Source organism: Pongo abelii, chromosome 18 (assembly GCF_028885655.2).
Source record: "Pongo abelii isolate AG06213 chromosome 18, NHGRI_mPonAbe1-v2.0_pri, whole genome shotgun sequence".
Classification (NCBI taxonomy): Eukaryota; Metazoa; Chordata; class Mammalia; order Primates; family Hominidae; genus Pongo; species Pongo abelii.
Genome location: NC_072003.2, coordinates 45,053,770 through 45,078,653, shown reverse-complemented (window position 1 = coordinate 45,078,653; position 24,884 = coordinate 45,053,770). Strand labels below are relative to the sequence as shown.

General features: G+C 37.4%; 1 long non-coding RNA gene and 1 pseudogene across 1 annotated transcript; both read left to right on the top strand.

Moving 5' to 3' along the window:
• Positions 1-358: 358 nt before the first annotated feature.
• On the top strand, positions 359-2,672 carry LOC134759382 (uncharacterized). Its single transcript, XR_010137756.1, has 3 exons — positions 359-458; positions 560-708; positions 2,557-2,672. It is a non-coding gene; the product is annotated as an uncharacterized LOC134759382 (long non-coding RNA).
• Positions 2,673-7,996: 5,324 nt separating this feature from the next.
• On the top strand, positions 7,997-19,216 carry LOC134760402 (SHC SH2 domain-binding protein 1-like; annotated as a pseudogene).
• Positions 19,217-24,884: the final 5,668 nt, after the last annotated feature.

The following is a 24,884-nucleotide window of genomic DNA, read 5'->3' as shown; positions in this document are numbered from 1 at the left end:
TTGCTTGAGTCCAGGTCAATACCACCCTGGGCAACATGACAACACCCCATCACTACAGAAAACACAAAAATTAGCTGGGCGTGGTGGCACATGCTCTTAGCCCCAGCTACTCAGGAGGCTGAGGTGGGAGGATAGCTTGAGCCCAGCAGGTGGAGGTTTCATTGAGCGGAGAGTATGTGACTGCACTCCAGCCTGGGCAGGAGACGGAGACCCTGTCTCAAAACATGAGAGAATGATTGACTTAAAAACCTTTTGGGCTCATACAAAATATAGAAAAGCAATAAAGAATAAGATGTCATGCATGATCTCACTACCCAAACCCTATATCTTTTAAAATAAAGGGTTTTTGGGGTTTTTTTAGATTAGCTTTATTTGCTCACTGTGAAGATGGACCTGGAATCCCAGTGGATATTAAACTTTTTGATATATTTTCACAGCAGGTGGCTACAGTGATACAGGTTTGTGTAGTTTTTCTCCTAAGTTATCAAAACTTTGAAACTTCTCTGCCTTCTTTTTACAATTGTTTAAAATAAATTGTATGGTTTTCTAAACATTCCAGTCTAGACAAGACATGCCTTCAGAGGATGTTGTACCTTTACAAGTCTTTCTCATTAATCTTGCCATGAAATGTTACCCTGATCGTGTGGACTATGTTGATAAAGTTCTAGAAACAACAGCAGAGATATTCAATAAGCTCAACCTTGAACAGTAAGTTACATCTTTGTAAAAATCCTCATAAAGACATTTTTGTCCTAGATTTGCTTTTCTTTCTCAATTGTTTTTTGAACTGCTGGCATTTGTCTTGTTTTAATCATGCATTAAGATTGTCATGTTTAGCACTACTAGGGGCAGAAAGTGGTGACCAATTATTTGGTTGTGTATATTAATGAAATTGTGGTACCTAAGGACCATAGGCAGTCTTCAGGAACCAGTCTCTCCAATTTGGATCCCTTTCTGTGTATCAGGGGCATCCAATCTTCCCTGGGCCACATTGGAAGAAGCATTTTCTTGGGCCACACATAAAATACACTAACACTAACAATAGCTGATGAGCTTTAAAAAGTCGCAAAAAACTCATAATGTTTTAAGAAAGTTTACAGATTTGTGTTGGGCCACATTCAAAGCCATCCTGGGCTGCATGCAGCCTGTGGGCTGTGGGTTGGACAAGCTTGCTGTATTGAGTATGAAATGAGTTTGTGTGAATGAGTTTGTTCTTAAACTGGTAAGGAAACTTTGTCAGGCAGTATTTATTTCCATAAGAGGTGTTTTCCTACGAATGAGTACATGGTGACAAATGAGGGGCATATGTATATTTAAAGTGCAGAATTAAGTTGGTTTAAATATCATTTCTATTTTGAGCTTTGATTTTGATACTTCAAAGAACTATCAACAGTACTGTTTCCAACTTGAAGCCTCCTCAGCTGTTCTGTCCTAGACCTATGGCGTCCTCTAGTGGCCACTGTGGGCAGCTCTGATCCTGTTACCCTCCCCAGCAGTTCCTTTCCTGCCCCATTCCCCATTGCTCCGGATTTGGGTTAAACCAGGCCCGCCTCCCCCGCCCATATTCTTCAGAATTTTACCTCGTGTAATCTTCCTCCTTTCTATCTCCCTTCCAGTGGTTTATGTGCATCAAGAAAATTTCTTCTTTTTTTCCCCCCTTTGTATTATCCTTTTTCTTTTGGTCATTTTTAGGTTTGTGTGTGTGTGAACTGAAAACAAGTCCAGATATGGAATGCTAAGTGTGAGAGAAAATTAAATGATATGCCAGGTGTGGTGGCTTCCTCCTGTAATCCCAGCTATTCAGGAGACTGAGTTGGGAGAATCATTTGAGCCCAGGAGTTTGAGAACAGCCTGGGCAACATAGCGAGACCCCATCCCTAATAAAAAATAAAATTAAAAATTAAAAAATTTTAAATCAATAAAATTAAATGATGTATCTATGTCTTTCCCCCAAGTGAATTTTTAAAGTAAAAATAGACAAAATAATTAGAAATAACAAACTCTAAAGCGGTTGTAATAAATGTCCCAATATGCCTCAATATCTACAGAATGCTTTTACTAACCACTACCTGAAAGTCAGTCAGCCTGCTTTTCCTTAATCACCGACATCTGATGCAGAGGAAATAGTTTATATATTTTTCTATTGTGTCGAATTGCTGGTTTTGCATGGATTTTTTTCCTACTTGTTTTCATCGTGAATATACAATACTTGTTGGCTGCCCCCTGGGAACCAAATTACCACTTAAAATACTTCCCTTAGAAATGTCATCGAATTCTAGGCAGTCATCTTAACTCCAGCTATACCATCTGTTCATGAGTTGGAAACTGTATCTAGTTTTGTATCAACAGAAAAACAATAGATGAATATATGTTTGTGTTTAGATAAGCATTTTTATCCTCTTGAAATGAGGTTGTTATAGTCTTCTGGTGGTATCAGTCACTTTACTCATTCCTTTAATGTGTAATGAAAAATTTCAAATTCTTATGGAACAGGTTCTATTTGTGTATATAGAAAGTTAATTTTATTCATTAAGACTTCTGTTTTTCTTTTTGTAGTATTGCTACCAGTAGTGCAGTTTCAAAGGAACTCACCAGACTTTTGAAAATACCAGTTGACACTTACAAAAATATTTTAATAGTCTTGAAATTGAAACATTTTCACCCACTTTTTGAGTATGTTGACTATGAGTCCAGAAAGAGCATGAGTTGTTTCTGGACTTTGTCTCTCAAGACCGGGTAAGAGAATATCTACATGCTATTTTAGGGAAACAGTGTTACAATTTTAGACTTTGGACCTAGATACCTGAGATGGGAGGGGAGGGTAATTCAATACTAAAGAAAATTTACAAGTAATTTATTCATTATATAAATTAGAAAATTGGAGATGTATAAAGAATTATAAAACATTTATAATTCCACCAAATAGAGAATAACCACTGTTAATTAACATTTTGTGCATATCTTTCCAGACTTTTGTCTGTATATGTGTGGATGACATACATGGGTATCGACTTTCTAACCAAAAAAAGGAATATCTTCTTGATACTGTATTGTAATTTCATAACTGGAAACACTTTTGACAGTGGCTTTATATGCCAATGATTTCACCTCAGTGGGTTTCTTGTGCCTCGCATGTTACAGGTGGATTCCATAATGAATTTGGTATCCACATTGATTCAAGATCAGCCAGATCAACCTGTAGAAGACCCTGATCCAGAAGACTTTGCTGATGAGCAGAGCCTTGTGGGCCCTTCATTCATCTGCTGCGCTCTGAGGACCCTGACCAGCAGTACTTGGTATGAGTTTACTCTTACTATAACCCTGTATCAGCTCCTAGTGAAATCACATGTTGAAGTGCTTAAAATGGTTTAATTCACCTTCTGGTCTTAGACGGTTTTGAAGGAATTGCAACTGAATTAAAGATTCACTTGAACCTGGGAGGCAGATGTTGCAGTGAGCTGAGATTGTGCCACTGCACTCTAGCCTGGGCAACACAGCGAGACTCCGTCTCAAAAAAAAAAAAAAGATTCATGGCATCCATGGGCTTTCACTTTATATATAAACACGTAATTGTTTGTCAACTTCTGAAGCACGTAACAATTCAGTTGCTCTGATTTCTTCTGAAGACTATCTGAGAATTACAAAAAAGTCTGTCTTCTTTTACTTGAGTGCCCATAATTATTCCATGTTCATTTTTTTCTGAACTGTTTATTGCTTATAATAAACTTTATAAGAAATACAATTCTTATATTTAATTTTACTTTTCCAAATTTGCAAGTATAAGTTATATTTGTCACATTGAAAATGTGAGTTTTTGTTTTTTGACGAAAGATTTAAAAATTCATTTTGCCTTTTTCTTAACTTTTTTTTCTGATAAAGAATAGTCACATGAGGATCTCTCTTTATTATTAGTCCACAGGGAATCTTTGTGAAATGGATAAAAGATGTTGCCTGAGTAGGGGTATCAGTGACCGATACTAGATAATTTATTTTAGTGAAGGGTTAGCACAGTTGGCTGCTTAATTATTGTTTGGGTAAAGTAGTTTAACCACCCTTGGATGCATAAGGCTGTTAGGCTGCTATGAGGAAAAAGACATTTGCTTGAGGATGTCCTGTCTCATCTCCTTCTGTTGACTTTCTTCATTGTAGTTGACACTCCTGTACTTCTTCATAATCAGTGTGAAATAAGAGGCTGAGTTCTGTTGTTAGTGTGATGGTCTTTGTCTTGGCTTAGTGACAAACATTCCAGGACTGTGGTATCGTGCTCTGTGAGCTATGTGTTCTGTACAGAGTGACAGTCTGAGTATTTTAACTGATTCCCTTATGTTTCTGTGTGAGATTGTGTGTGTCTGTGTGTTTTCATTTTCTATTGTGTACCAAATGTAGTAGTTAGAAAGTATGCCTTTTGGCTGGGCGTAGTGGCTCATGGCTATAATCCCAGCACTTTGGGTGGCCAAGGTGAGTGGATCACCTGAAGTCAGGAGTTTGAGACTAGCGTGGCCAACATGATGAAACCCCATCTCTACTGAAAATGCAAAAAGTTAGCCGGGCATGGTGGTGGGCGCCTGTAATCCCAGCTGCTCTGGAGACTGAGGCAGGAGAATCACTTGAACCTGGGAGGTGGAGGTTGCAGTGAGTGGATATCACGCCATTGCACTCCAGCCTGGGCAACAAGAGTGAAACTCTGTCTCAAAAGCAAAACAAAAACAACAACAACAACAACAAAAAGAAAGTATGCCTTCTGCATGTGGCTGATTGGTTATTCCCATGTATAGAGATCTTTACTGATAGGGTCATTAGCTCTGACTGCCCCTAGGGGAAATGCATTCTCTTATTCATCTACCATATCAGAGAATTTCACAAAACCTGGATGTCATTGTGTCACACATATTAAAAATATTTTATGAATTCTGTGTACTTTTCATAGCTAGAGAGAAGTCAGTGCTAGGCTTCACAGCTTCAAAGGACAGGCTGACTCTCTCATTCGGAGCGAATGTAACTGGTGACTTCAAGTTGAAGCCAGTGCTCATTTACCATTCTGAAAATCCTAGAGCCCTTAAGAATTATAGCAGATCTGCTCTGCCTGTGCCCTAGAAATGGAACAACAAAGCCTGAATGGTAGCACATCTGTTTATAACGTGGTTTACTGAATATTTTAGGCCCATTATTGAGATTTACTGCTGAAAAAAAAGATTCCTTTAAAAATATGATTGCTTATTGACAATGTACCTGGTCATCTGAGAGCTATGATGGAGGTGTATCGGGAGATTAATGTTTTCATGCCTGCTAATAACATCCATTCTGCAGCCCACGGATGAAGGAGTAATTTCAACTTTCAAGTCTTACTGTTTAAGAAATACACTTCATAAGGCTATACGAGCTATTGATAGTGATGGGTCTCGGCAAAGTCAATTGAAGACTTTCTGGGAAGGAGTCATCATTCTAGATGTCACTAAGAACATTTATGATTCATGGGAGGAGGTTAAAATCTCAACATTAACAGGGGTTCTAGAGAAGTTGGTTCCAGCCCTCATGGATGATTGAGGGATTCAAGACTCAAATGGAGGAAGTAACTGCAGATGTGGTGGAAATAGCAAGAGAACTAGAGCCTGATGATAGCAAGTAGAACCTCAAGACGTGACTGAATTGCTACAATCTTATAACAAAACTGGAACAGATTAGGAGTTGCTTCTTATGGATGAGCGAAGAAGGTGGTTTCTTGAGATGGAATCTCCTGGGGAGGATGCTGTGAACATGGTTGGATGACAACAAATGATTTAGAATATTATGTAAACTTGGTAAAGCAGAGGCACATTTTGATTGGATCGACTCCAATTTTGAAAAACCTTCTACTGTGGGTAAAGTGCTATCAAACAAGATCACATGCTACAGAGAAATCCTTTCATGAAAGGAAGAGTCGATCAATGTGGCAAACTTAATTGTTGTCTTATTTTTTAAAATTGCCACAGCCACCTTAACCTTCAGCAAACACCATTCTGATCAGTAAGCAGCCATCAACATTGAGGTGACCTTCCACCAGCAAAAAAAAAATTGTCTTCCTGAAGGCTCAGAGGATTGTTAGCATGTTTTAGCAAAATATTTTAAATTAAGATGTATACATTGTTAAAAAACATAATGCTTTTGTACACTTAATAGATGCATTATAAACATAGTACTCATTAGTATAAACTCATATGCTCCTTAGTATAAACATAAATTTTATTTTATTTTTTTGTTTTTAGAGAGTCTCACTGTCATCTAGGCTAGAGTGCAATAGCATGATCATAGCTCACTGTAGCCTCAAACTCCTGGGCTCAAGCAATTCTGCCTCAGCCCCCACCGAGTAGCTGGGACTACAGGCGTGTGCCACCACATCTGGCTAATTTTTGTTATTTTTTAGAGATGGGATCTTGCCATGTTGCCCAGGCTGGTCTCAGACTCCTGGCCTCAAGCCATCCACTCTCCTCAGACTCCCATAAACATAACTTTTGTATGCACTGGGAAACCAAAAAAATTGTGTGACTCACTTTAATTGTGATATTTCCTTTATTGTGGTGGTTTGGAACTCAACCTGCAATATCTCTGGGATATGCGTGTGTATGGAAGGCTGATTATTTATTTATGAGGCTGGGTGTGGTGGCTCACGCCTGCAATCCCTGCACTTTGAGAGGCCGAGGAGGGTGGATCGCCTAAGGTCAGGAGTTTGAGACCAGCCTGGTGAACATGGTAGAGCCCTGTCTCTACTAAAAATACAAAAATTAGCCAAGTGTAGTGGTACATGCCTGTGATCCCATCTACTCAGGAGGCTGAGGCAGGAGAATCCCCTTGAACCCAGGAAGCAGAGGTTGCAGTGAGCTGAGATTGCACCACTGCACTCCAGCCCAGGCAACAGAGGGAGGCTGTGTCTCAAAAAAAAAAAAATTATTCATTTAGGCTGGGCATAGTGGCTTACGCTTGTAATCCCAGCACTTTGGGAAGCCTAGGCCTGTAGATCACCTGAGGTCAGGAGTTCGAGACCATCCTGGCCAACATGATGAAACCCCGTCTCTACTAAAAAATACAAAAATTAGCTGGGCATGATGGCAGGCGCCTATAATCCCAGCTACTCAGGAGGCTGAGGCAGGAGAATCACTTGAACCCAGGAGGCAGAGGTCTCGCTCTGTTGCCCAGGCTGGAGTACAGTGGAGTGATCTCGGCTCACTGCAAGTTCCGCCTTTCAGGTTCAAGTGATTCCCCTGCCTTAGCCTCTTGAGTAGCTGGGATTACAGGTGCCCGCCATCACGCCCGGCTAATTTTTGTATTTTTTAGTAGAGACGGGGTGTCACCATGTTGGCCAGGTTGGTCTTGAACTCCTGACCTTGAGTGATCCACCCCCCTTGGCCTCTCAAAGTGCTAGGATTACAGGTGTGAGCCACTGCATATGGCCTAAAAAATTATTTTTTTATGTACATAGTGTGATGACTTAGCAATCTTAACCCTGAAGTGAAAAATAGCCTATTCATGATAACTTGTTGTTTAATATTAGTTTCTTTTCTGTGTAGTGATTTTTTTCTTTGAAAAGTTTCCAGTGTTGTGGTCTGTGTTCCGTGTATTCAAGGTAGCACTAGACTGAAGTTATCTTCATGTGGGATTTGTTTCCTGGAATCTTTGTATCCCCTTTCTTGAATCAAGGTCTTTTTCTTCCCAGATATTCCGCAAAATTGCTCTCTGATACTTTTTTTGTTTTCTGGTAATGGAAAGTGCTTTTGTATCTGAGGTCAAGTCATTCTTTTTAAAGAATGTTGCTTTTAGATTGTAGAAAATAACTCAAAATAGTCATTGTTTCATATTTTATGAATTTGTAATTTAGGTAAGAAAATTTAAATGGTAGCCGTTGAGAAATATTTAGACCATAGCTAATGTCAGCGCCAGGCTATCTCTAACATTGGAAAAGGCACATTACTTCTTAAAACAGTCAGCATGTATTTTCATCCCAGTTGTTCACCGTGGTAAGACTATGCTGGAAAACTGTGTGCTGAAGTGTGAGATGACCGGAGTAACAGCGCGGACATCAGCGGAGTTTCTAATGAAGAACTCGGATTTATATGGTGCCAAGGTAGAAGCTCTTGTCCTCTTGGAGAAGTTGTAAATGAATATATGAAATATGGGACCAAGATGTATGTGCATAGTCCCACTCTCTTCAGACAGTCATCCCTACCAAGTCAGTCAAACTCAACTGTGCAAGGGTCTTCTCATGTAGCATTTTCAAATGATAGAAGAAATGTAATAAATCTCACAATTACTTTATGTAGCTTTGAGAGAGGTTTAGGTCCTTAAAATTATAACTTTGGAATTGTAGATTCACACAGTGTTGTAAGAAATAACAGGGAGAGATCCTGCATTATGCCCTTCACCAGTGTCCCCTGATGGTAACATCTTGTGAAACTGTCATGCAACATCACAACCAGAATACTGACATCGATCCAGTCAAGTGGAAGAATATTCCTATCACCACAGGGACCCCTCATGCTGCCCTCCTAGAGCCAAACTCACCTGCCTCTCCCACCAACCTCTTCCTTAACTGCAGGCACACCTTAAGCTGTTTTTCATTTCTACTTATTTCATCATTTCAAAAATGTAGAAATGGAATCACACAGTATGTGGCTCTTTGGGATTGGCTTTTCTCTTAGTGCGGTTCTGTGGAGCTTCACCTAGGTCACTGTATGTACCAACAGCTTGCTCCTTTTTGCTGTGGAGGAATAGTCCAATGTGTGGTTGTTCCACAGTTTGTTTAGTCACTTGTGCAAGGATGTCTAGATTGTCTCCAGTTTTTGCCTATTGTCAGTAAAGCTGCTGTAAACATTCGGGTACAGGTTTTTGTGTGAACACATTTTTCATTTTTTAAGGAGTAAATGCCCATGGATGCAACTGTAGGTCATATAGTAGTTGCATGTTTAATTTTTTTTTTTTAAGAAACCGCTAAAATGTTTTTCAGAGTAGTTGTACTATTTTACATTCCCACTAGCAATGTTTGAGTGGTCCAGTTTCTCCATGTCCTCGAGAGCATTTGGTGCTTTGACTATTTTTTGTTTTAGCCATTCTGATTAAGTGTGTAGTGATATCTCATTGGGGTTTTAATTGTCATTTCTCTAGTTGTTAATGATGTCAAGCATTTTCTCATATGCTTATTTGCCACCCTTATATCCTCTTTAGTGAAATATCTGTGACTTTTGCACCATTTTCTAATTGGATTGTTTGTTCTTCTTTACTGTAGAGGTTTGAGAGTTCTCTGTATATTCTAGATACTAGTCCATTGTCAGATATGTGGTTTGGAGACATTTTTTGCCACTCTGTAGCTTGTCTTTTCACCTTCTTCATATGGGTTTTTATGGAGCAAAGTATTTACTTTTGATGAAGTCCAGTGTATCAGTTTTTCCTTTTATGAGTTGAGGTTTTGGTGATAAGAACTCTTTGCCTAGCCATAGATCCTGATTTTCTCCTATTTTTTAAAAATTTTTATAGCTTTATATTTTACATAAGGTTGTGATCCATTTTCTAGTTAATTTTGGTATGAGGTGTGAGGTTTAGGTCACAGTTCATTTCTTTTCCTATTCTGTTTCACTAATCTGTGTAGCCATCCCTCCACCAATACCTGTAGCTATACATTAAGTCTTAAAATCAGGTAGAGTGATTTCTCCTCCTTTTTTTTTTTTCAAAATTGTTTCAGCTACTCTAGTTCCTTTGCTTTTCAATACAAATGTTAAAATAATTTTGTCTATATCCACAAAAGATCATGCTGAGATTTTGATAAGAACTTTAAATAAACTCATATGTCAATTTGGGAAGGATTAACACCTTCCAATCTTTGAACACAATGTATTTCTCCATTTATTTAAAATCTCTGATTTCTTTTTTTTTTTTTTTTTTTTGAGATAGGGTCTTGTTCTGTCACCCAGGCTGGAGTGCAGTGGCATGAACATGGCTCATGGCATAGCTTCAGTCTCCTGGGCTCAAGCCATCTTCCCACCTCTGCCTCTCAAGTAGCTGGGACCACAGGTGCATGCCACTACACCGAGCTAATATTTTTTACTTTATTTTTTGTAGAGATGGGGTCTTGCCATGTTGCCCAGGCTGTTCAACTCCTAGGCTCAAGCAGTCCTCCTGCTTCAGTCTCCCGAAGTGATGGGATTATAAGCATGAGCCACCACACCCAGCCAAATCTTTGTTTTCTTTCATCAACATCATGTACTCTTCGGCATACAAATGTTCTATGTGTTTTGTTAGATTTGTACCTAATTATTTCACTTTTTTGAGTGATTGTGATATTTTTCATTTCAATGTCCATATGTTCATCGCTAGTATATAGAAATATAATTTATTTTTATATGTTTAGCCTATATCCTATGACTTTGTTAAACTGTACTTATAGGAATGTTTTTGTAGATTCCTTGGGATTTTCTATATAGAGAGTATTGTTATCTGCAAATAAGGGCAGGTTCTCTTTTTTCTTTTCTAATCTTTATGCCTTTTTCCCCCCTTGCCTTATTGCACTGGCTAGAATTTCCAGCACTGTGAAAGCAGACATCCTTACCTTGGTTTTGATATTAGGGAGAATATATTTAGTATTCCATCAAAAAGAATAAGGTTGACCAGGTTTTTAGATATTCTTTATGAAGTTGAAGAATTTCTGCTCTATTTCTTTTTCTTTTCTTTTTTTTTTTTTGAGAATTTTTAACATAAGTGGATGTTGACTACTTTTTTTCTGAGTTCCTTTCTCAAGAATAGGCTGACTTTTAATGTTTTTTTCTGGATAGATTGATATGATCACATGATTTTTCTTATTGGAAAACAGAAAATGGTGGGTTACGTTGGTTGATTTTCAAATTTTGAGCCAGCCTTGCCTCTGTGGCATAAACCCCACTTGGTCATGGTATATAATTCTTTTTATATATTGCTGAATTATATTTGCTAATCTTTTTTAGGAAATTTTGCATCTATATTCATGAATATTGGACTCTAGTTTTGGTTTTCTGTACCACTGTCTTTGTCTGGTTTTAGTGATAATAATAGCTTCATAAAATGAATACTGAAGTGTTCTCTTCTATTTTGTAGATGAGATTGTGTAGAATTGCTGTTCATTCTTTAGATGTTTGATGGATTTCTCCAATGCAATCATCTGGGCCTGGAGGTTTCTTTTTTGGAATTTTTAAGTTATGAATTCAATTTCATTAATAGTTAAAAGGGTATTCAAATGACCTATTTCATATTGAGTATATTTTGGTAGTTTGTGCTTTTTGTGGTATTGGACTACTACTTCTAAGTTGTCAGATTTATATTTATAGAATTGTTTGTAGTATTTCCTTATTCTTCTGATATCTTCAGGGTGTATAGAAAAGATCCCTGTTTCATACTTGATATTGGTAGTTTGTGTCTTCTCTTTTTTAAGAACCAATTCTTTGTTTCATTGTTCTGTGTTTTTTTTTCTTTTTGATAATTGTTTTGTTTTCAATTTCATTTATTTTAGTTCTTTTTTTAAATTTAATTTTAATTTTTATGTTTTTATGTTCTTTTTATGATTTCATCCCTTCTGCTTCTTTTTGGTTTATTTTACTTGCTTTGGGTTTTCCACCTGAGAGATTAGATTATTGGTTTGAGACTTTTTCTCTTTTCTAATGTAAGCATTTAATGCCAGAAACTTGTCTCTCAGCATTGCTCTAGCTGTTTTGTAAATTTTGATATTTTTTATTTTTATGCTTTGATTCATGCAGAATTTAGAAGTGTGTTGTTTAGTTTCTAAATATTTGGAGTTTTACAATTATCTTTCTGTTGTTGATTTCCAGTCTCATTCCATTGTGGTCAAAAAACACGCTATATGATTTTAATTATTTTAAATGTCTGGAGGTTTATTTTATGGCTCAAGATATGGTCTATCTTGATACATATTCTGTGATCAAATGAAAAGAAAGTGAGTCATTCTTACATTCTGTCTGCTGTCATTGCGTGGTATATTCTGTACAATGTCAACTAGATCAAATTGGTTGGTGGTGTTGAGTTCTTTTGTATTCTTTCTGATTTTTTTCTTCTGTCAATTGTTGAGAGAAAGGTGTTGAAATCTCTAATTATAACTGAATTTGTTTGCCTTTTCAGTACTATTAGCTTTTGCTTCACATATTTTGCAGTTCTATTATTTGGTATATGCTCATTCAGGATTGCTATGTCTTTTTGGTGAGTCAGCATGTTTATGATCACTTTATGTCTGTCTCTGGTAATTTTTTTTGCTCCAAAGTCTACTTTATCTGATATTAATATAGCCACACCTGCTTTCCTTTGATTATTGTTTGCATGATATGCCTTTTTCTATTAATTTCAACTTGCCTATATTCTGTTTGAACTGAGTTGTAGACAGCATATAGTTGAGTCATGTTTTAAACCCAGTTTGGCAACTGTCTTTTAATTGTATTTAGATCACTCACATTTAATTATTGATGTTAAGTCTTTTATGTTTTCTGTTTGTTCTGCTTTTCATTTCTTGATTTGCTTTTTTTCTGCCATCCTATGGATACCCGAACATTTTTCAGAATTTCATTTGTTTTTGAGAATATCTCTCTATATAGCTTTTTTAGTGGTTGCTGTAAGTTGTATGTTATATGTGCATAACATCACAGTTTACTGGTGTCACCAGTTCAAGTAAAGTGTAGAAACCTTGCCTCCCTTTATTATTCTTTACCATCTCCTTTTTATAATTGTCTCAAACTTTTCCTTTACATACATACATCTAGAACCATATTAGACAATTTTATGATTTTTGATTCAAATGTCAAACATAATTTAGAACACTCAAGAGAAGGAAAGCTTATTGTATTTACCTATATCTTTGTTTAATGTGTTTTTTTTCTTTCTGATGTTCCAAGATCATCTCTTTTATCATTTCTTTTTTGTTTAGATAACTTCCTTTAGTCAGTCTATGAAGATAGGTCTGCTGGTGACAAATTTTCTTATTTTCCCTTCTTCTTAGAATATCTGGATTTCCTCTTCATTCCTGAAGAATATTTTCACTGGTTGACAATTTTTTTCTTTTAGCCCTTGAACAATACTGTGTCTCTTTCATCTGGCATCCATGGTTTCTGATGCTGTCAATCACATTTTCTCTCCTGTAGGTAAGGCATAAAATGTTCATTGATGCTTTCAAATTTTTGTTTTTAGCTACGCTGGTTTAATTATGAAGTATTTTGGCATGGATTTCCTTGAATTTATCCTGTTTGGGGTCTGCTCAGCTTCTTGAACCTTGTTATCCAAATCCTGCCAAATTTGCGAGCGTTTAGTCATTATTTCTTCAGGTATGTTTTTAGCCTCACCCTCTTTCTCTTCTCTTTCCAGGACTCTGATGACATGAATATTGGATCTTTTATTATATTCCAGCAGACCTTTGGAGCTCTGTTTACTTTTCTTTTTCAGTATGTTTTCTCTGCTATTGGGTAAATTTTATTGTTCTATCTTCCAGTTCACTGATTCTTTCCTCTGTTGTTTTCATTCTGCTGTTGAGCACATCCACTGAGTTTCTATTTTAGTTATTGTATTTTTCAGTTCTAAAATTTCCATTGGATTCTTTATATCATCTACTTCTTTGCTGAGACTTTCATTTTTCATTGGTTTTATGTGCATTCATAATTCCTTATTGAAGCATTTTTATCATGGTTGCTTTAAAATCACTGCCAGTTAATTCTATCATCTCTGACATCTTGGTTTTGGCATCTGTTGATTGTCTTATTCATTTTGACATTTTCCTGATTCTTGGTATGACAAGGGATTTTCAAATGAAAGTTGGATATTTTTGTATTATGTTGTGAGAATCTGGATCTTCTGTTTTAACTTGGCTTCTCTGATACTACTAGAAGAAGGGACAGGGTTGGGGGTAGATGGGCATCATCTTGTTACTGGTGGAGGTAGAAGTCATGGTTCCCCCTTGGTCTCCATTAATACCCAAGTTGGGTGGAGGAGCTCCTCATTACTGCTATGTAGGGGTGGGAGGTGTAGCTTCCTACATGGTGTCCACTGGCACTGTGATATATGGCAGTGGTCTTGTTACCACTGGGCAATGGTGAAAGTCTGGAATCTCCAGTAGGCCTGCTCTGACACTGCCCCAGTAGGGAGGGAGTGGTTGTCTGGGCACTGCCAGGTTGGGATACAAGTCCAGGATCCTCATGTAGTTTTCACTGACACTGCAGGGAAGGCCTTGTAACTGTGATTGGTGGGGATGAAAGTCCTGGCTCCTTGCTTGATCTTCTCTGGTACTGCCCCAGTCAAGGTGTGGTACCTGGTTACATCCTTGAGGGAGTGAAAGTTTAGGTTTTTCTCTTGACCTTTGCTGGCATGGGTGAGATTTGGGCTGCTGTTTTATTCTGTGGTATTTACCTGGAATAGAGCTATTATTATCTAAAAGTTTTCTGTCTTTCTAAGTTGCTTAGTCCTTTCATTAGAGCAGCTTTTTTTTGGGTGTATGTCTGTTGGTGTACTGGATTGCTGGCTTCTTCAGCTCCAAGTCTAGGGATTATGAAGCAAAAAGAAGAAAGGAACTTAACCACTGTGTTGGTGTTGTTTCTTGGGTCCTGAGGTCCCTAGCTGGTCTGCCTTCTTCTCTCCACTTTTCAGTCTTATGCTTGTTTTATATATAATGCCCACGGTTTTTGGTCGTACCTAGCAGGAGGAATAGGGACATCTACTCCATTATCGCAGAAGTGGCAGGCTCCTCAGTTACTTTTTAATTGACAAATTATCTGTACATTTTCATAACATATTTTGAATATGACTTTCATTTGCTACATGACTGCTGGTTTTAATTGTTCTCCTTTACAAATTTTATGTGATTCTTGATAGTTTGATATTTAATTTTAACTATCTTGCTGTAGATATTTTTTAATGTAATCACCCCTAAATCTTTTTTTGCACATAATCCCAAACTGACAATCTCTTAGAAGAAGGCCCAATTAGCACATTTTTAAAATCCTCTCTACAGAGAGTTAGATTGGTGTATACATATGGTTCAGGCATATGTACAGGGTTAAGTAATCATAAATGTTTTCTCATAGAATACTAGTGCTACTAGAAAATTAACTGAACATACATGCAGTAGATGTGTCATCAATGGTTATAGCAACTCTTCTTCATTGATGCTGTTGTGTATTAAATTATTCCCAAATGGTTGCTGAAATAACTATAGAGGTTTGGGTGAATTATTTTTGTTTTCCAGAGTGCCTTGCATAGCATTAGGAAAGAAATTCTTATTACTCTTATGGTTTTTGGTGCCATGAGGTGTGAGAGAATAGTGTCATGTTTGATCCTTCTGGTTACTGTGTTTGAATGACATTTGTACTGGCTGCTAACGTTAACGTGTGTGGTAGGGAAAGCCATTGTTTAACTCATAGAAATGATTTTTAAGTTGGGTGGGGTATTTTAAAACTGGCACATTTTGGAAAATGTGGGGTCTTGTTTCTATCCTCAAATTACAGTATTTTACTAAATTCAAATGCTTTTCTCCAACTAATTGAGTATCTGAGAGAATGGTCATTTTGAATAAGTGCATCTTTCGACAAAATTGTTAAATGACCCTTTTTTGGCAGAATCAGAAAACATTTATCTAGAATGAAAAAGAGTACAACAAGAATTAACTGCTGGCATGTAGGCAAGTATGTGTGTGTGTGTGGTTTTGAAAGTGATAAATTGTCAACAACTTGCTAGAAATGGAACAAATGGAAATGATTAAAAATGGCTGATAAAACTTATCTGTAAAATACTTTATCTTTGTGCTGTACATTTGTACTGTGTTAAAGGCTAAGAAGTAATTATAATAAACTCTTATAGTCTTGCCTTTTAAAAACTGATTGTCATTTTCTCAAACTGTGACTCACAGGGTGCCGGTATAGAAATCTACCCTGGGAGTCAGTGCACCCTGAGTGACAATGGGATCCACCACTGCAAAGAAGGGATCTTCATTAAGGTGAGCATTGGCCAAAACACCCACTTTTCAATGGATAGAATGGCTTCACCTACAAATTATGCTTCATTAAATTGTTGGGTTCTATTTTCTGGTTTTGAAAAGCATAAACAGTATACACATTTCGATAATATCAGTAGTCAGTGATTGGAATCTCTTGTGATAATGCTTTGTTACCTATAGATCTACAGAAATGACAGAGGAAATCTGTGTCACTAAGGGCTCAGACTGTGCTACAACATAGAACTAAGCATAGCTTTTCCCCTTTATTTTTAGAATAGCGTGAATAAAGATTTTTAAAGCAGGAAATGTTGAATATGACAGTTCCTAAAACGTTCGTTTTCATTGTCACAGGACTTCTTAGATGAACATTGTGACATTCCCAAGATATCCATGGTGAATAATATAATACATAATAATGAAGGTTATGGTGCTGTCTTGGTGAAACCTACAGTCTTCTCTGACCTGCAAGAAAATGCTAAAGATGGAACTGAAAGTATGTTATATTTAGTAATTTTTAATATATAAATCCAGACATAATTTATTTCTGCATTAAATGCTGATTAAGGATCTGAGTCTTCCTCTCTTCCTTCAAAAAGGTTGTTGGGATATGCATGGGCATGGAGAGAGAGAAGGCTGATAAAGCCATAACATTATAGAATGTGAAAGGAACTTTCAAGGTCAACTAGTTCAAATGTCATTCAAAGTCTTGATGTTGTGGTTTCTGCACAGTTCCCTTCTTATCATACTTAGCTTTCAATGAGGGTGGATGTGTGATATCAACAGGGGCTGTGTGACAGCAATGGTGGGTGCGTGATGCTATGGTGGGTGTGTGACAGCAACAGTGGGTGCGTGACAGCAAAGGTGGCTCCTCCTGGCATTTATTAAGGCTGGAGGCAGTGACATAAAAGTGCCAGGTTGAAGGCTGCATTTCCTGGAGGGGATAGTGGAGTTCACCTCTGTTTTTACTGGTAGAAGTAAATGCATTCCTGTCACCTGCCTTTCTTGGCAGCAAAGGGGAGCTAACTCAGTGGAAATTTGTGAACTTCAAGCTATGATGTAGATCACTATTAAGTCTCGTCATAGAGAAGGATTAAGCATTGATGTAGGTGAGGAAAGTTTAAAGCAGTTTATTTATTTCATCAGCTTTTTCAGGTTGAAAGAGGAGTTAAAGGGTAGTCCTTGTCATTCTTCAGGATCTGCTCCAGTTACATCTCTGCAAGTTCTTTATTTCTTCACAAGTCTCACAAAAGTGAAATCAAGGCGTCAGCTGGGCAGGACTCATCTGAAAGCTCTGGCAGCAGAATCTGCCTCCAAATGCATTCATGTCATTCACTGGCAGAATTCATTCCTTTAGCTCATGGGTCTGAAGTCTCCATTTTCTTGCTGGCTGCTGGCTGTTTGCTGGGGCTGGCACTCAGCTCCTAGAGGCTGCTCTCAGGTTCTTACCTCATGGCATCCCTATCTCAGCAACAGAGAACATCCCTCAAGGAAAATCTTTCATGCCCTGAATTTCTCTGACTTCCTGTTTTGCAACCAGCTGGAGATAACTGATTAGCAATCTTAATTACATTGTAAAATTACAATGCAAAATTCTTCTGCCATTTAATAGCCATGGAAGTAATACCAGGGGGTGGGGATCATGGGGCCTATCTAGAATTAGCTGCTAGATTGGGACTTCATTTAGAAAAGTGGCACTATCTTATCAGTCTGTGCATCCTACCTCCTAATGCAGTGCTTAGCAGATAGTAACTATCCAGGAAATGTCTGTTAAGTAAAAGTAATTCTGGGATGAAAAGGGTAAAGGAAGAGTTCAAAATTGGTGATCCTGAATGAGGGTCAGGGAACCTTGGCATAGAAAGCAAGGCAGCTGCTCATTGAGAATCTTATGGCAAACAATTTGTAAAATCCAGTTAGAGGACAGCAGAAATCGTTTGCCAAAAAAAACTTGAAAGCTCTAACAGACTGTGTAGAAATATATGTTTTAGTTGGGTTAGCTTGTATATTTAACTTTGTTATTATTTGTTTGTTTCTCCAGAAAATAAAGCACTTAAAATTCAGACAGGTGGAGAGGCAGATGTGGCTGAAAGGGTGGATCTAGAAGAGCTGATTCAGTGTGCAATTGGTAAAATGGAGCTTTATGCAAGAACTGACCCTTCTGAGCAAGTCGAGGGAAAATTGTAAATGAACTAATTGCTGCCTCCACACAAAAAGGCCAGATGAAGAAGAAAAGGTTGAGTGAACTGGGGTCACGCAAGCTGATGACAACTTAATGTCACAGGAGATGTTTGTTGGGATTGTGGGGAACCAGTTCAAGTGGAGTGGGAAAGGTAGTTTTGGCACATTTCTTTTCTGACCACAGGGATGTAAGTAGATAGCAAAATACTGGATTTTGCACATGCTGCCATAAGAATCACTGTTGCCATTGTAGTTTGCTGTAATATCTGTATTTTATATTTGATTATTTGGGCTTGAGTGAAAGGTAGATTTATTTCCATTTGCAGATGTTGCACATAAAACACTCCCCTTTATAAGAAAGATCATAAACACATATAAAATAGAAAATATTTGGAGATTGCTTATCTGAAAGTCTTGCTTTCTTATACACATGGTTCTCTCATATTAAGCCTGGTAGTAGCTTTTTAGTGTAATTACCTTTAGCACTTCAAAGACGAGGAAGAAAGGAAGGGAATGCAAGACTAGTGCATAAAAATGCAATAGGTGTCATATGTATAGCATTATTCTTAGAGTTGCCTTTTCATCCCAATTACAGTGAGTCTGACTTCCATGCTGTATTTGCATAATACTTGTCTTAAAATAAAAGCTTTTGTGATTGGGAATGTATCTGCCTAATCAGACTTATTATTGAGACTGTCAATGGGATGCATTTTTCTGTTGAGCTATGCAGTCATCAAAACAGCGATAGACAGCACAGGAGGTTTGAAGCAGAAATGAAATGTGTTATTCAGAGCCAATGTTGTAAATAGAGTATTTTCACTATTGCTGAATGTGAATGATTAAAAACAAGGTATTTTTCAGGCCAAGCAGTGGCTCACACTTGTAATCGCAGCACTTTGGGATGCTGAGGCAGGAGGATCACTTGAGCCCAGGAGTTTGAGACTAGCTTGGGCAACATAGTGAGACCCTGTCTCTACTAAAAATAAATTTAAAAAAAAATAGCTGGGTGTGGTGGTGCATGCATGTAGTTCCAGCTACTCAGGAGGCTGAGGCTGGAGGATCCTTTAGCCCAGGAGATTGAGGCTGCAGTGAGGTGTGATTGCACCACCACATTCCAGCCTGGGTGACAGAGCGAGACCCTGTCTCAAAAGAAAGTATTTTTCTCTTACCATTACAGTATTCTGATTATAATACTGACACAGTCAAAATGATGAACTGTACAACCTGTATCTGCTGTGTGTTCTTGGTATCATATTGTAAAACACAGCTTTTAAAAATATTCGTATTTTAAAAACTGTGTGTGACATTAATATGCCTAATTATTAACATTATAGTGATGAAATAACAAAATTGAATCCTGTTATATCTTTTCAAACCCACGATGGGCCATAGTGTCGGTGTCGCATATGTGATCCATTGAAGAACACATGGTATTTTGGTATCTGTTTTTATGCTTTAGAAAGAGTACTACATTTTTTCCCATGAAGTGTGGTTATATTTGTTTCTTAAATTTGAGTAAAAAATAATTCTTATTTTTTGGATGCTACTAAATGTAGGATTTGTGTTAAATTTATTATTTGATCATTGAAAGGTATTTTTACTTTTTAAAAATCTTATCGCAAAGAGGTTTAAAAAGTAATGTTCATTTCTGCATCAGTTTCAGCCAAATGTTGATATTAAAACCTTCTATTCTTTTTTAAAATTTTTGCCTCTAGATGTGATGCCTTAAGATAAATACCACTTATTCAACTTAAAAAAAAATCACTTTTTTTTTTTTTTGAGATGGAGTCTTGCTCTGTCACCCAGGCTGGAGTGCAGTAGTGCTATCTCAGCTCACTGCAACCTCCGCCTCCTGAGTTCAAGCAATTTTCCTGCCTCAGCCTCCTGAGTAGCTGGGATTACAGGTTCATTCCACCATGCTCAGCTAATTATTTTTGTATTTATTTTAATTTTATTTTATTTTAGTTTGTTTTTGAGATGGAGCTTTGCTTTGTCACCCATGCTGGAGTGCAGTGGCATGATCTCGGCTCATTGCAACCTGAGTCTCCTGGGTTCAAAAGTGATTCCATGCCTCAGCCTCCCAAGTAGCTGGGATTACAGGCACCTGCCACCATGCCTGGCTAATTTTTGTATTTTTAGTAGAGACGGGGTTTCACCATGTTGGCCAGGTTGGTCTCAAACTCCTGACCTCAAGTGATCCACCCACCTCGGCCTCCCAAAGTGCTGGGATTACAGGCGTGTTCCTCACCTCAAGTGGGTCCACCCACCTCAGCCTCCCAAATCACATTGGTTTTTCAATTGAATTTCTACTTTATCTTGGTTTAGGTTTTGTAGATAAGTTAGTAACATTAATACCTTCCTTTTTATAACATAGAGTTTTTCAGATTTCATTTCTATTTTAGTTTAAATCTAAGCTTATATTAATTTTTACTCACATAATTCGTTACAATGAGTAGGCCTACTTTGTTCTTATTTAAGTTATATGCAGTACATTTTGCCTCAATTATGGAGAGTTAAACATCTCCAGTGGCATAGCATAGGGAATTTAGGGAGTGCCCTGGAGGGGTATGGATTTGATATTTGAGATTAAAACACCGATGTGGAAAAAGGAGAGACTTCTGTGTTGACTAATTGTGTGTCCTGTCCTTATGGTCCACACTTAGTGTGACCTTGAATTTATGGCAGGTAGCAAAATTCTATACCTTGATCTGAGTATTTTATTTCAGCTTCTTTAGATGTATTTCTCTTACTCAGTTTCTTGTTGTATTATTGCACCATAGATACTAACATGAATATATTTTTAAAAACTGCCCAGAGATCATTTGATCTCAAGTGCATATACTTCACTTTTGTGGAGTTATAGAAGGATGGTGAAATAACCATTTTCTGGATTTTGCTTTTCAGAGGGAGATTGAAGAAAGTTCAATAAAACACTGATGAGCTCATAAGAACCGTGTCATTCATGTTTCTTTGTAATTCAGTTTGCTGTTTTTACTCTTATTCCTTTCTGGGAAGTACATTCCACAGGCTTCTATAGAAATTAAGTTGAAATAAATTTTGATAATTGGGCTTTGATGCAAAATTTATGCATAGCATTTAATTTTATAACATTTTGTTTTATTCTGTGATTAAATATAATATGTGTGTTTTAAAGTCTTATATGTGTTGAAGTGAACATTCTCCTCTTTTTCCTTACTATTCAATAGAAAAATATACATTTTTTAAAAACAACAAAACAGGCATAATGTAACAACACTCTGAAAATTGCTGTTGCTATTTTCCCTTAATACATTGCAGAAAAATATATCTGTACATACAAATCCACCTTATTCTTTTGATAGTTGTGTTACAGTCCATTGCCAGAATTCCTTCAGTTATAAGTGATAGAAACTCAACTGAGAAAGGCTGTATGAGAGTTGGTTCCTGGAACTAAACATCTAAGGATAAGAGCTTGATTATATTTCTTAGTTTTATAAGGTTTCTTGACAGTATGAGTTCTCTTTTCTTTCTTTTCTTTTCTTTTTTTCTTTTTTCTTTTTTTTCTGAGATGGAGTCTCGCTCTGTTACCCAGGCTGGAATGCAATGGCGTGATCTTGGCTCACCGCAACTGCTGCCTCCCAGTTTCAAGCAATTATCCTGCCTTAGCTTCCTGAGTAGCTGGGAGTACAGGTGCATGCTACCATGCCTGGCTAATTCTTGTATTTTTTTAGTAGAGACAGGCTTTTGCCATGTTGGCCAGGCTGCTCTCGAACTCCTAACCTTAGATGATCCACTCACCTTGGCCTCCCAAAGTCCTGGGATTACAGGTGTGAGTCACCACACCCCACCAGTATGAGTTCTTCCATGTAGTTAAAGGGAACAAGTAAGAGTGAATACTTTACCACATTTCTTACACATATAGGGTGTTTAGCCAGTGTGAATACTTTAATGTCTTCTAAGAGAAAATGGAAAAGCAAATCTTTCCTATATTCCTACATTCATAGAGTTTCTCTCCAGTATGAGTTGTTTCATGGTTATGCAGGTGACTGGAATGAGTGAAGCCCTTACCACATTTCTTATATTTGTATGGCTTCACACCAGTATGAATTATTTTATGGTAATGGAGGGAGCTGAAGTATCTGAAGGTTTTATCTCATTAATTGCATTCATAGAGTTTCTCCCTAGTATGAGTTTAATTATGATTATGAAGGTATCTGGAATGAGCAAAGCCTTAACACATTCCTTATATTGATAGGGTTTTGTTATAGTTCACAGTTATAAAGGGAACTGAAATATCTGAAAGCTTTACCACATTTCTTACATTTATAGAATTTTTCTCCAGTGTGAATCTTTTCATGTATTTTAAGAGACAAAGGAAAAATGGATCTTTTCCTACATTCCCTATATTCACAGTCTTTTGCTACTGTGAATTCTTTCATGTATTTGACAGGACCTGGAAAAACTGAAGGCTTTCCACATTGATTTCATGTACAGGGTTTCTCTTCAGTGTGAGTTCTCTCACAGATTTGCAATGAATTGGGGAAATCAAAGGCTTTCCCACATACTGTACATTTATAATATCAACTTCCAGTGTGTGTTACCATGTGTCCTTGGACACTGGTGAGAAATGAAGGCTTTTCCACATTGTTTACATGTGTATGTCTTCTCTCTGCATTCGTCACACTCTGATTTTTGTCCAGAATTAGGTATGATATGCCTCCCAAGGGAAGAATGGCAGGTGAAGGTGTTTCTACACACACTGCTTTTACATGGCTTTGAGGCAGGAAATTAAAAAGAAGAAAATAAAATAAGAAAATAAAAAGAAAAAGAAAATAAGAAAGAAAAATAAAAGAGAAATGTAAAAAGAGAAATAAAAAGAGAAAAACAAGCTTAAAAAAAAACAAGCTTCTGTATTAGGTTGACTCATCCTAAAAGCAGTAACAGGCAAACTCCAGACCCAGGCAAAGTCTCGATAACATTATCTAAGAAGCCAGGGCTCCAAGAAATGTGCTCTGGAGAGTCTCCCAGCACTCTCTCAATATAAGGAGAAGAAAACAAATTGTTTTTATTTTCCTTTCCCCTATAGTATGAGAAAATTTATGAGTTTATAGATTCCTGTTTTCTGTAACTACTAACTCCAAGTATTCTGTTTTTCATCTAAGCAGCACAGTGAAGGTCATAAGACATGCCTGAGCAGGCCTGGATTGCAGCCATCTAGGCACTATAGTGAAGGTTATAAGATAAGCTCGTGCAAGGGACTTGAGTAAACCTAGATAACAGCCATCTAGGCCGCATAGCAAGAGTCACATGTAATTCTGAGTTATGAACCTGTCACAGCTTGATTAACTGCCTTTGTTCTGCTTCTGTACACTCGCTTTTGCTCCACTACACTTCACGCCACTGTAAGCTTGCTTCAAACTAGCCAACCCCCTTTTAGAAGTGTGTATAAAATTCAAGTCCTGTCTTTGTTCTAGGCCCAATCCCTTGATATTAATCCCCTAGGTCTGAGTGCACTCAATAAAATCCTCCTATTCTACCTATTGATCTCTCCAATCTCCTGATTCTCACAACAGCTTTACTCCAGTAGGAATTTTCTTGTTCAGACTAAGATTTGGAATCTGGCTGAACATTTCTCCATGCTGACTACCTTCTTTACTTTCACACAGTCTTGCTACCATATGACTTCTTTGATTTCTCCAAGAATTTTTGTACTAATCCTTAGTGGTCTGGTTTTCTCATTTGTTTCCTATAGAGGCTATGTTTCTAAAAGTTTCCCACATCACATTCCCTATAGAGACCCTTTTGGGAAGGATCCAGCAAAGCCCACCACTCCAGGGTGAAGTTACACCCACATCCTCAAAGGCCACTAGTCAATTTCCCAGCTTCTGCAGTATCTGAATGGTCTCCCAACAGATCTCCCAGTACCTACAGGTCACAGGATGATGGAAGCCCCAGAGGAGCCTCTGGGAGTCTTTTGGAACAGAGGAGACCAATAAGTGAATAGGGGCCTAATCTGCTTTCTATCTGTATGGATTTGCCTATTCTTGATATAGCATATAAATGGAATTATGCAATATGTACCCCTCTATGCCTGGCTTCTTTCAGTTAGCATAATATATTGGAGGTTCTTCCAAGTTGTAGCAATCTACATTGATTCCATAGCCAGGCATGAGTACTTTCTTTTTATGGCCTAGTACTATTCCACTTATGTACATACAACAATTTATTTATTCCTCTATTTATCCATTGATAGATATTTGGGTTGTTCCCATCTTTTCACTGTTATGGAAAATGCTGCTTTAAGGAGTATAATTTTAAAGTTTTCTGCCTTTCCAACTGACAAAGATTAAAAATATTTACATTTTAAATTGCTTTGAATGTTATAAGATTTATTATTTGTACCAGTCACCAGTAAATATGTTCACGGATACTCAGATTCCAGTAGGAATTTTCTTGTTCAGATTAAGATTTGGAATCTGGCTGAACAAGATTGTGGACAAGAGCAGCCATTTTGATGATGGCCATCAACCAGTGAATCTAAATATGTGCTGGGAACTTTTTGTCTGATCCTATGTTAAGTTCTGTAGATGGTGGGACTTCCAAAATAAGCATAAAGAAGAGTTGTTTATTACTTTACCCCACCCATTGCCCCAGCTCCAGAACCATTTATTCTGCAGAATTGCATGGGATACAAGAAATGTGAGTTTCTTTTTAAGCTATTTTTTATGAACCTCTTGATTTTTAAACATCTTTTATG